The sequence below is a fragment of the Ptychodera flava genome, chromosome 18 (assembly GCF_041260155.1).
Source record: "Ptychodera flava strain L36383 chromosome 18, AS_Pfla_20210202, whole genome shotgun sequence".
In the NCBI taxonomy this organism is placed as follows: domain Eukaryota; kingdom Metazoa; phylum Hemichordata; class Enteropneusta; family Ptychoderidae; genus Ptychodera; species Ptychodera flava.
Window position 1 is genome coordinate 39,271,725 of NC_091945.1, and position 12,111 is coordinate 39,283,835.

At 35.7% G+C, this 12,111-nt stretch overlaps 1 protein-coding gene across 3 annotated transcripts in view; it reads left to right on the forward strand.

Moving 5' to 3' along the window:
• The window catches only part of LOC139117744 (intermembrane lipid transfer protein VPS13A-like), a 445,282-nt gene that overhangs the window by 413,323 nt on the left and 19,848 nt on the right, over window positions 1-12,111 (forward strand). The window lies entirely within an intron of this gene.

The window sequence follows — 12,111 nt, forward strand, 5'->3', positions numbered from 1 at the left end:
TTATTTACAATATTTCCAATGTGAATATGGCTAAATTAGACATTTGACAAGGGGCCATGATTATGTTTCAATAAGTATGTATAAAAGTATCATTCAAAACGAAAACTTAATTACAAAAGTAAAATCAAAAGCTGATGTCCTTTTCCCGACAGCTAATTCATTTTAGAAAATTTGTCTTTTTAAGGATATGTTGAAAAGTTTCATATTGTTGATATCTGTTGATTCTAGTCATTACAGTGAGTACCTCAGAACCTGCATGTTCCAAGTTTGAAGTTGCTAGCTTTGATAATTTTATAATTATTTAAGAGAACAGATTAAATCCAATATACTGGGAATACCATAGCACCCAGATATATGCTTGCATGTGTTCCACATAAGACCAACCTCATTATCAAACAATAGATAACAGCGCATGATTTAGCAGCAGTCAAAGCAGCAGCCTGGGTGCTGTATCATGCTATAAGACTATACAATAAACATGAATATTAGAGTTCAGAAAAAAATTGTACCACAGTGGCACAAGATATTATAAATTGTGGTTGAGTCCAGTAAGTGTTCAATTTTACCTTGGGAAGGGCAAGGTCAATGGTAAAGAATCCCACAGGAATCCTATATATGGGACTTGTTCATAAGAACCCCATAGGTCATATATATCACATCTGTTGTGTAGGTTGCATGCTACCTGACATGCAGTTATAATAAATGGAGTTGCATACTTTTACATACACAATTGTTGGATCTTTGAAGATCAAGATCTCCAAAAATGATGAATAAAGACACATGCAATAAATTGCAGCTAGCCAATGCCACAGTTTTATAATATTTGCAGACTCAATAACCAAGCAATAACCTTGAACAACGTTTAGATAAATGTTGTGTGCCCATATTGGCCCTTAGACTGGTTCTGAAAGCTGTCCACATGAAGGAAACATCTCCCTATTGGTTGTACAGCTTGTTCTGGTCCTGTACAATGAGAAATGTCTATTAGGTTTCATGGCAGACACTACAGGGAAAAACAGAATGAATTAAAGCTGCAAACAGCATTACTTGGACCCTAGCAGTTGCTATGGTTGCTAGAATACACTTAGGGAAGATAGTTTAGTAGATAAGTACTTTGTTATGCAAGAAAATCTTTATCATGTTGAATTTTCCTAAAACAAATTAGTTTTTGCCATAGCGATGGATGTACTCCTGGCTGGAGCAAATAGCATTATGGCCGCCAAATCAAGTGACTGATCAAAGTGCAATTTTTACACTAAAAATTATATTCATACAAACTGTTACATGAATTAAAAATTATGGCACCATTTAATGTATCATCTCATCACATATGAAGGGTGGCAGCTCTTGTGGTTACTAGCTGATTTGCAGGCCTTTTTGTGAAATCAAGGTCAAAGGGCATCTTCGTCATGTGACATTTCCAAAAAATCTCTGCTCCTGTACTTATCCGTGTGTACCAAAAATCAGAGCTCTAGCTCTATTGGCTAGCCCAGAATTAGATATGTGCATAATTAATGAGGTACAGGATGTAGCACCAGACGGTCCCCCATCCCACCAAATATGAAGGTAGTGGCACTGGTGGTTACTGATTTATAGATCTTTTGTGAAATTGAGTCAAAAGTCAACCTGATCACATGATATTTTGTCAAAAAACTTTGCCTTTATAGTTATCCCTAATTACCAAAAATCTGGCCTCCAGCTCAATTCGCTAGCGCAAAATTAGATATGTGCATAATTATTATTGCCACGAACGTAGATCGTACATGGAAGTCCCAATACGTTTATATAAACAGGTTGGGAAGTTCTTCTATTGCTATATGTAATCAAGTATCAATATTGCCGAGCGCAATCAGTGTTTACATCGGTGGTGTCTGCTCATTGTGGCGGTTGGCTTTGGCCATGTGGAAGCGAGAATTATATCATGGAGTGTTAATAATTTACATCAACCAATGAACTAAGGCATTCTTGTTTATGCCTTCGTATGTTTCCTTGACCTATGTAAGATGTGTTTTGTAGTTGTCCCATTTTCTTTTGTTATCGACATGTAAAAATCAAAATGCCAGTCATGTGCCCGGGACTCCTGTTTATAGAAATGGTATCATCCAAATGAACCGCAAATAACAGACAACTTGAAATTTTGAAATAATGACACTGAAATCCAGAGTTCCACAAGACGTCCGTGAAGATCGATGCTATTCAGCTTTGGCTAAAAGGCAATTCCGTGAGGTATGTGGCCAAGGTGAAAAATATCCTGGTAACAACATTTGCCAGTATTCTTGAAAGGTACAAGAAGACAGGGCTACATGTTCATAGACAGATTGTGTGGTCAGTGTAGCAAAACTGGCCCCGAAGTTGTCAAGTACGTTGAGTTCCTGAAGACACGCAGGCCCTTGATGACTGTTAGGGAAGTTAGAGCAAAACTACTGAACAGCTAGATCTACAACATTCAGTCGCTACCAGCAACAAGAACAATTTACAGCGTATTTAAACGAGACTTAAGATACAGCTTCGAGCAGATCTCCCAAGTACCAAAAGAACAACTAACAGAGCGGAACATGGAACACATACTTCTGTATATCAACATCACATCAAACGCTGTGAGTGCACTTTTTCGATGAATCTGGCGTTAAACAAACCACAGGAAATCATAAATTTTGGCACAGCCGATTGGTGAAAGAACATTTGAAGTGTAGCATGGTCAGTTAGGAGTGTCACATTTTAATATTCTGCAAGGACTTTCAAACGATATGGAAATGATCCATTTTTTCAATGAAGCCCTAGAGCTTGAGTGGGAAGACGGCACTCCTGTACTCAGTCCGGACGATACTGTAATCATGGATAATGCTGGTTTTCATCACGGTAGAATTGCTGAACCAGAGGTAGGAGCTATGCTTCACGGACAAAATATATCATTGCTGTTCCAACCTCGATATTGCCTGGAATTTAATACATGCGAACAGATGAACGACGTATTTGCTGTCCAACATACCAAGCTAGCAGTGATTGATGCCATGAGCAATATCACCCCAGCTTTGTCAAGATCAACATTTCAACATTTTGGGTTTACTTTGGGCAGGTAAAGATAATTGCCCACATTTCCGATGAAACAGTTAGACCAAAAATAATTTCCTATGTACAGAATACTCAAGTAAATTAAAATACTATAATGTTGAAAAATAACTTTAAAGAATGAGGCCAAATGTCATGAAAATGTATGCTTGTTTCCTTCAACTTCTCTTTAATAGTGTCAATACAACTTGATAAGTTTTCACTCGTTATTTTTCCTCTTGATTTATAAATACACTTGATTGTTTAATTAAAATTATTTGTCTTAAATACTTGTTCTTTCATACAACACACTTTATGCCTGCAAAGAAAAATAATATTTTTAACATACAAGATCTCTGGTAATATTTTCAATGGTATACATAATTTAACCAATGATTTTCCCCCTTTTCTGCTGGTAATTTGACTACAGATTGCACATTGTATACTAGAATTTATAAAAAGTATAATTATATATTGCTTTTGGATATTTTCTTTCATTTGAAAGATCATTATGTAAATCATATAATTACTGGACATAAAAGAAGGATTTCTCAATCATGCACAAGTTAAACAAAAATGAACTTGAAAAAACTATCCAAAACTCAACTTTGGAAAACTCACAATGCGTTGACAATAGTAAAATTACTCTTTGCACAAGTATATGATGTCTTGTCAATCACCCTTTCAATTTTTCATATAAGAAGATAAATATATAATGAAATTAATGATCAAAAGAATTTTCATAAGACTATCTCAAAACATGTCACACGAGCTTGCATGTTTATTCCAAATCAGAATAAAATAGATTCAGTTTCTACATTGTCATTATTTTTCGGATAGCTGTTTGGCAGTTTCTAGAAGTTTGTCAACATAGTCTCTTGCTATTATTTCACATGGCACAGTTGAATCATTTGTAGAAGTCTCAGCTACCATGTGAAAGCTTGGTGAATGAGTTTCTGAAGCGGATGGACCACCAACGCAACTCGCGCTATCAGCATACCCTCGATATACTTCAGTTTTCTTATTTCTTCTTCTTTTTCTTGCTTTAACATCAAATGGCTTTAGGAACGGACTAGACTAGCATTTGCTATTTTCCGTTTCCGTTTACCCTTTATCACAGCACAACTCAGATGTACATTCATTATTGAATTGTAATATTGATATGATTAAGGGTATTAAAGATTATTATTATTATTATTATTATTAGCTCACATTTGGTTACACCAATGTGAGTTTATCGTATAAGCTGAAGTCGATGGCGTCTGTATGTATGTGTGTATGTATGTATATATGTATGTACAGTATGTCCGTCAACATCAAAAACATGCAAACCGCTGCACGTTTCAGCTTGGTAATTGGTGTGTGGATGCATCCTGGGCTATAGATGGGATTTTGTTCAAATGAAGTCTGCATTGCCAAAATTATGCATGCCAAAATTATGCAAATGAGCTTACAAAATGTGAAAATGGTTAAGAATTAATATCTCGAGAACCACCGTTGTGATTGCTTTGAAAATTTGTGTGCAAGTACCTTAGGTGAACCTTATACAGTTTTATGAATATTGTGAAGATATCCTTAATTTTGTATTTTTACTGAATTTTCTGGTTATTTTTCTCATTTTCAATAAAAATTCTTCTTCTCTGAAACCGCCAGCTCAATCGCTCTCAAATTTGAGTTGGATCTTTGCTAGGGTGTTACTCTTCTAATTTGTTGAAATTATGAAAAAATTGGGAAAATTACTATTTTGGAGCAATATTGTCATTTTTGGTCAAAAAATCTTAAACAGTATTTTCTTTTTAAAACTCCTGGACAGACAGCTTTTATATTTGGTACACAGATGTACAGAGATGACAATAGTTAGATATGTGGAAATTGTCCTGAAATATACAAATTTGTATTTTTAAGACAATATTGTCATTTTTGGTCAAGAAAACTTGTTTTCAAAATTACTTGTTTGATAGCTTTGTAATTTGGTATAAAGTCCCGAGGGATGTTATTAGATAAATTTTCTGCTCAAAGTGTTGGGAAACCCCCAAATTTGTATATTTTAGGTAATTTTCTCAGTTTGTGACCTTAAATGACCTACACCAACCCAGGATATGTTGTGAGACAGTCTCAAAGGCTGTGAACATAATTTTGTCATATTTGGTATCAATTTGTAGGAAATTTGGATCCAGAAAACAAAGCTGCGGTGAATTTTTTCATTGCAGACCAATTTTTGCAACTTTTTTATGTAAGACATTCAAGAACTGATGAGAAATTTGGATCCAGGATAATTCCAGATGTTGTAATCACCGCCCACAGTGGAAGGCATTTCACCATCTCTAACTAACTTAAGTGCTGTTTACATTAGAATGATAACACTCACATTGTATTTACAACCACAAGGTTGTAAATACCAAGGAATGGAACATTTGATATTCAGGAGGGGTAGGGTCTAGAAGATTGATGAGGTAGCATTACTTTTTTACCAGATCCCTTGTACATTTTTTTACCCACTCCCACCTTTTCTTTTTATCAAACCTTCTCTGTCTTTTTTTTGTTGTTGACATTTGCTTCTGTATTTAGGATCTGCTTGTCCCATTGCTATAGAAGTTGATATGCATGACCTCCAGTACCTAAGTTGGAGACCTTATTTGCTTTTGTCATTCTTGTTTTTCCTGGTTTAAATATTCTCGAATGGACCAATTCAAACCGAATGTGAGCACACTGTCCTTGACGGTATTTTTGTGAAACTAGTACAGTGAATTAAAATCACTGAGAATTGTGTTCCTATAATTCATTGAATTGAATAAACTGTTTGATTTGTTTATGTAGTCTAGCAATTTATGCAGTGAACTTGTTGCAATCACTGTAGTACCGCTATCAGCGAACGTGTTGTACTCATACTGGGAATCGCTCTCTGTTTAGTGGTATCTTCAATCAAGTTTATTTAAATCAGTACAAAACTTTGTACAGCCACTCTTGTCAGGATTCTAGCGGATCGTTTTCTGGGTTATGTAAACCCCTATTCTATGATGTATTTCAGAATGTTTGTTCTAGTCATGAGCTAAACATAATTCTACACAACAGTCTGGTGAAATTTTGCTATTATCTTTGTCAACTGAATGCAGTTGACAGGCCAGAGTGATATCGAATTAATTTTTCTGATATTTTTTAAAAACTTTATCCCTTTAAAACATGTTGTAATTGACAATGATAATGATTATTCTGTATGCTGAAATGGTCTTTAATAATGTACAAGAATGCATAAAATTACTCCAAAATGTCTTCAAAATTTAAACATTTCTTGCCCACCCCTGTCCCTGAAACCCTCCCCCTGTGTGTATGTTGGAATAGCCTTTTATAACTGTATAAGAAAGCATGAAATTGCTCACAAATGTCTTCAATTTAAAAAAAATACTGAAATCCCATACCACCAAAGCTACCACCTCAGTATTTGGTGTACAGGTAGATGCAGGGGTTGAGATGTGAATTTGTTCAAATGAACACATCAGTGTCAAAAATGTGCAAATGAGGTAAGAAAAAGGGAAATCCTGCAAATGTGCAGGAGTGATGGCATGCCAGTAAGAAACAGGCCAACTCCACTATCTTGAGTCATTTCCTGTCATTGTTTATGAACTGTTACATATTAACAGACCTGCTCAAACCATAGACAGTGGGGGGTTGGGGGAGACTGTCTATGCTCAAACTAAGAGGGGCTAGCTGTAGTGCTGTGCATGTTGCTAAAGTTGACATCCAGTACCTAAAGTTTCAGACCTTATTTACTTTTGTCATTCTTTTTTTTTCTGGTTTAAATATTTCTTGTTGTTTTTCTGGTTGTACTGTGCAGAAATCATTGTCATAACATCAACGTAGAATTTTCCTGCACTGAACAGATAGAAACAATATTTATTGTTGATCTTTGGTAACCATACTGGTATATACCAATTCTGATCAAATTTGAGCGACACGGTATAATTGCGGTATTTTTATTAGTAGCTGAAGCTTTGGTGGTATAAGGGAGCGTTCAGTTATTATGGCAGGGGATAGGCCGGCAAATTCTTTCTGTGCATCAGTCAAAATAAGTGAACCCCCACCCCTAACCATTGCACCAAAAATTTGATGACCCCCTTTTAAAATAACAAAAATTTCATGACACCCCCCCCTCCCAATTGCTTGAGTAAAGGTGCATACACAAACACCTCTATCTTGAGGGAGCCGATAGAATCCGAAAAAAGATTCTCAGATTTTTTCAAATGATCCCCCTAACAAACAATGTGTTCAAATCTCCTGTTCTGACTTGCTAAAATTTTGAAATCCCCTCAAAGGGCTTGGACAGAAATTACAGTTGTATCGTAATTTTTTTAACACTAGCATTTTTGAAGTGTCATGAAATTTCAGGCATGCCTTTTCGGAACGGTCGCCAGTTTTTGCGCAAAAATTAGAAGGTAAAATGTGGCTGATTAGTGCTTCATCAGAAAATATCAAATCATAATATATGGGAGTCTATTGGGCAGACTATTAACATCTTCCCATAAAAAACAATCTATATCTGTACATTTCAATATGTTTGATAATTCGTGTTAATGTACTTTGCTTGCAGTGGCAGTTGAAAAGTGCACATACAAAAATTTGATATTTGGATTTAAAATGATAATGTTGATTGAGTATACATGGTAGTTTATGAGAAAACTATGAATAATGCTTTTTCATTCAAAGTTAGCAACGTCTATGCATTTATAGATGTTTGATAATTGACAAAAATGTACTTGATTGAGATGGAGTGATTACAACTCATATGTGTACAAAAAATTTTATTTTGGAATTTCACCAATAATGTTCATCCACTTATACATGGGAGTCTATGATAAAACTATGAATAAATTTTTTCCAAATGAAAAACTTGCTATACTTTTGCATATATAGATATTTGATAATGGACATTATAATATGCTTAGCTGGAATCTGGCAATCTGATTGGCTGGAGCTGGGATTTATATTCTCAACAAGAAGACCTGCGCGCTGCGTCACATTTTTGAGCTCGCACAAATTTCTAACTCAAGAGCTCAACACCCCATAATGTTGAGCAAGTCTATGGCTTGAGATTGATTTTGATTATTATATTTTAGTCTGCTGCAGCTCGATTAATCCGCAAATAAAGAGTTAATATAAGGAGCGACAGCGATGTAACAACAACATAACTTTTTAAAGTTCTTTTGACCCATTTTTAGTCCCCATGGACACCGTCTGGGGGGGACTTATAGGTTTGGTCATGTCCGTGCATGTGTGGGTGTGTGCGTCCGTCCATCCGTCCGTACGTTCATGCAGATATCTCAGAGATGCCAGGAGCAATTTCATTCAAACTTGGTACAAGGATTACTTCATATGTCATACATATGCACGTTGATTTGTTTTGTGATACAATCCAATATCGATTGAATTGATTATTATTACGATTTTTTCATGTACAGAGCCATAACTCAGACACGTTTCAACCGATTTGATTGAAAGTTGGTACAAGTACATTGACCTATATCATACCGTACATATGCATGTCAATTTGTTTCATGATATGATCCAATATGTCCCTATGGTGGCCACTTTGTTACAATTTTTTCATGTCCTTAGCCATAACTCAGGCCCATCTCAACCGATTGTATTCAAACTTGGTACAAGGACATTGACCTATGTCATACATATGCACATTGATTTGTTTTGTGATACGATCCAATGTGGCCACTGTGTGGCCATTTTGTTACAATTTTTTCATGTACGGAGCCATAAGGCTGCGTTCACAAAAAACGGTTAGGGGGGCTGGAGGAATTCAGGGGGGATTCGAAAATTTGGGGGTAGTGGAGGGGGGGGACTTGAAAATTTTGCTCTACCTGTAGGGGGGGACTTGAAAATTTTTGGGTCCCTTTTGAGTTTTACATTTTCCAATTCCAAGTTTTTGTAGGTAATTCAATGAAAAATGAATACCATTTTTTATGTCATCAAAATGTTGTGATGTTAGTAATATTTTAACAAAATCTAGAACCATTTTGTCACATTTAATGACTTTAATCTCGAAAAAATCTAAAAGTGTGATTTGTCGTAAAAAACAAACTTTAGCCTCGTAGCAGGGCAGAAGCTGCAACTGTTAATGATCTCTGCAATATTTCTATGCAATATAACAACTACAGTTTCTTGCTATCTCCCTACAGCATGCTAAAACACACAATATTTAGTTTGTCAACAAAGCCTTTATATATAAATATAAATATGTATTTGGTGATAATTTAATTGGAGTCCAGACTGACAGTCAGTTGTCAGTGATACAAATGCATGGTACACATACATAGGCTGTGATAGCAAGTTGAATACTGGACAATTCAACATGCTGTAGGGAGTAGAACAAGAACGCAGTTGTAAAACTGAACAAAAATATTGCCAAAATTATCAAAGTTAATACAGCTACTGCCTACGGGTAGTGTCACTATCAGATACTGCCCTGCTACTGCAGTGTCACTGTCACTGCTTACCTGAACAGTGACAGAGACAGCTCTGACTCTCATGGTAGTTGAAGAAGAGTTTTGGTCAAATGACACTCATGACAGTGAAACTCACTTGTACACAAGATCAGGCCAGAGAGCAACACACGGAAGAAAACATAGAAATGTTTGAATTCTTGCATATGAGAATAATCAAATATTAAAGAAAAAAGATGGGGTCACCATGCTTGATTTTCTAAATTTTCACAATCTTATTATAAAATGATGCAGAAGTAAAACTTTGAATAGTAAAGACTAAACGAAAAAATATGTGACCAAATGGAATTATTTATTTTTTAACCAAATTTGCAATTATCACACCCAAAATTTCAGAGATTAAAACATTTATTTGATGGAATATTTTAACCTTCCGGTATTGTTAATTTTGAGTAGCATCTAATTCATATAGGTCTTGTGGTTTTGAAACAATTTTTTGGTAGGTCACTGTGCAATACGGCAATTAGCCAGAATTCACAATTTCCTACTCTCTCATGATTGCATTTTGTGTACTCTTCAACAGGAGCAATTGACCTGGCCAGAGTTGGATTAACTCAAGTTGGCTTTTAGACCAATAAATCTAAAAAATTCACTGATGCATTTAAAGAACTTGCCTTGGGAATATGACTATACAAAGTGCTAACAGGTAGTGTTGAACACCTGTGAGCAGAACGGCGCAATACATGTTTATTTTTTCTGCGCTCACATCCTTTACAAATATGCGGGCCTGTGATAGTTGGGGGGGGGACTTGAAAAATTTTGACCATATAGAGGGGGGCATTTGAAAATTTTTTAGGGTATTTAGGGGGGGATCTGAAAAAAAATAAGATTTCAATCGAGATTCCTCCAGCCCCCCCCCTAATCGTTATTTGTGAACGCAGCCTAACTCAGGCATATCTCAACCAATTTTATTCAAAGTTGGTACAAGGACATTAACCCATGTCATACATATGCACGTCAATTTGTTTTATGATATGATCCAATATGGCCGCATGGCAGCCATTTTGTTACAATATTTCCATGTCAAGAGCCATAACTCAGGCCAGTCTCAACCGATTTTATTCAAACTTGGTACAAGGACATTGACCTATGTCATACATATGCACATTGATTTGTTTTGTAATATGATCCAATATTGCCGCCGTGCGGCCATTTGGTAAAGATTTTTTCATACGGAGCCATAACTCAGGCACATCTCAACTGATTTTATTCAAAGTTGGTACAGGGACATTGACCTATGTCATGCATATTCACATAAATTTGTTTTAAGATAAGATTGAATATGGCTGCATGGCGACCATTTTTTTACGATTTTTTCATGTCCGGAACCATAACTCAGACATGTATCAAGTGATTTTATTCAAGTTGGTACAAGGACATTGACTTATGTTATACATATGTACGTTGATTTGTTTCACGATATGATCCAATATGACCACATGGCGGCCATTTTGTTATGGTTTTTTTCATGTCCAGAGCCATTTTAAGTTGGTACATGGACATTGACTTATGTCTTATGCATGTTGATTTTTAGCTCCTCAGTTTTATATACTGAGGAGCTATTAGAATTGAAAACCAGTATGGCGGCGTCAACTTTTACTTCCTTCTGTCAAGATTTGGTGGCGTCAACTTTTACTTCTGTCAAGATTTGGCCAATTAACTTCTGTCTGTGTGTCCATGTGTCTTGTGATAAACTGGTGCATGTTGGGGCCAATTAACTGGCTGTCAACTTCAATGTGTTTTTGGTACATAGGGATAATGGGAGCAAAGTTTTTCGACAAAATGTCACATGACCAGCCACTTCCTGTACCTCATTAATTATGCACATACCTAATTCTGGGCTTAATAATAGAGTTAGACGTCTGATTTTTGGTATATAGGGATAACGATGAGATACAATTTTTTAGACAAAATATTATGTGACAAAATATACATATATGGCCATAACTCAGTAACCACAAGTGCTACACCCTTCATATTTGGTATGATGGGAGACCTTATGGTGCCATATCCTGTACCTTATTAATTATGCACATATCTAATTCTGGGCAAGCCAATAGAGCTAGAGGTCTGATTTTTGGTATATAGGGCTAACTATGGGATACAATTTTTTTGACAAAATGTCACATGACCTCGATGACCTTTGACCTCAATTTCACAAATACTACTGTAGCCTTTCATCTTTTTTGCATATTTATTTCTCTATTGCCCCTGTCCACTGCTGCTTTGCAGCTATATTTCATTCTGCTTTAAAAATACCAGCAAGTCAAGGTTTTCATTATAAACCATCACACATTGACAAATTAAACACTCTACAAACAAAATATATGAATTTATCAGTTGCCTCATCATTGATGAACTTAGCATGGTTGGTAACAGTTTATTCAATTTTATTAATCTCCGTCTTCAAGAAATCAAAAGAAATAAAGATATTTGGTGGTGTGTCAATAGTCTCTTTAGGTGATATGTTGCAACTCAAACCTGTCATGGATGGATGGATTTTTAAAGATCTATACCAGGGATATGGCCCTTTATCAATAAACCTCTGGAAAGA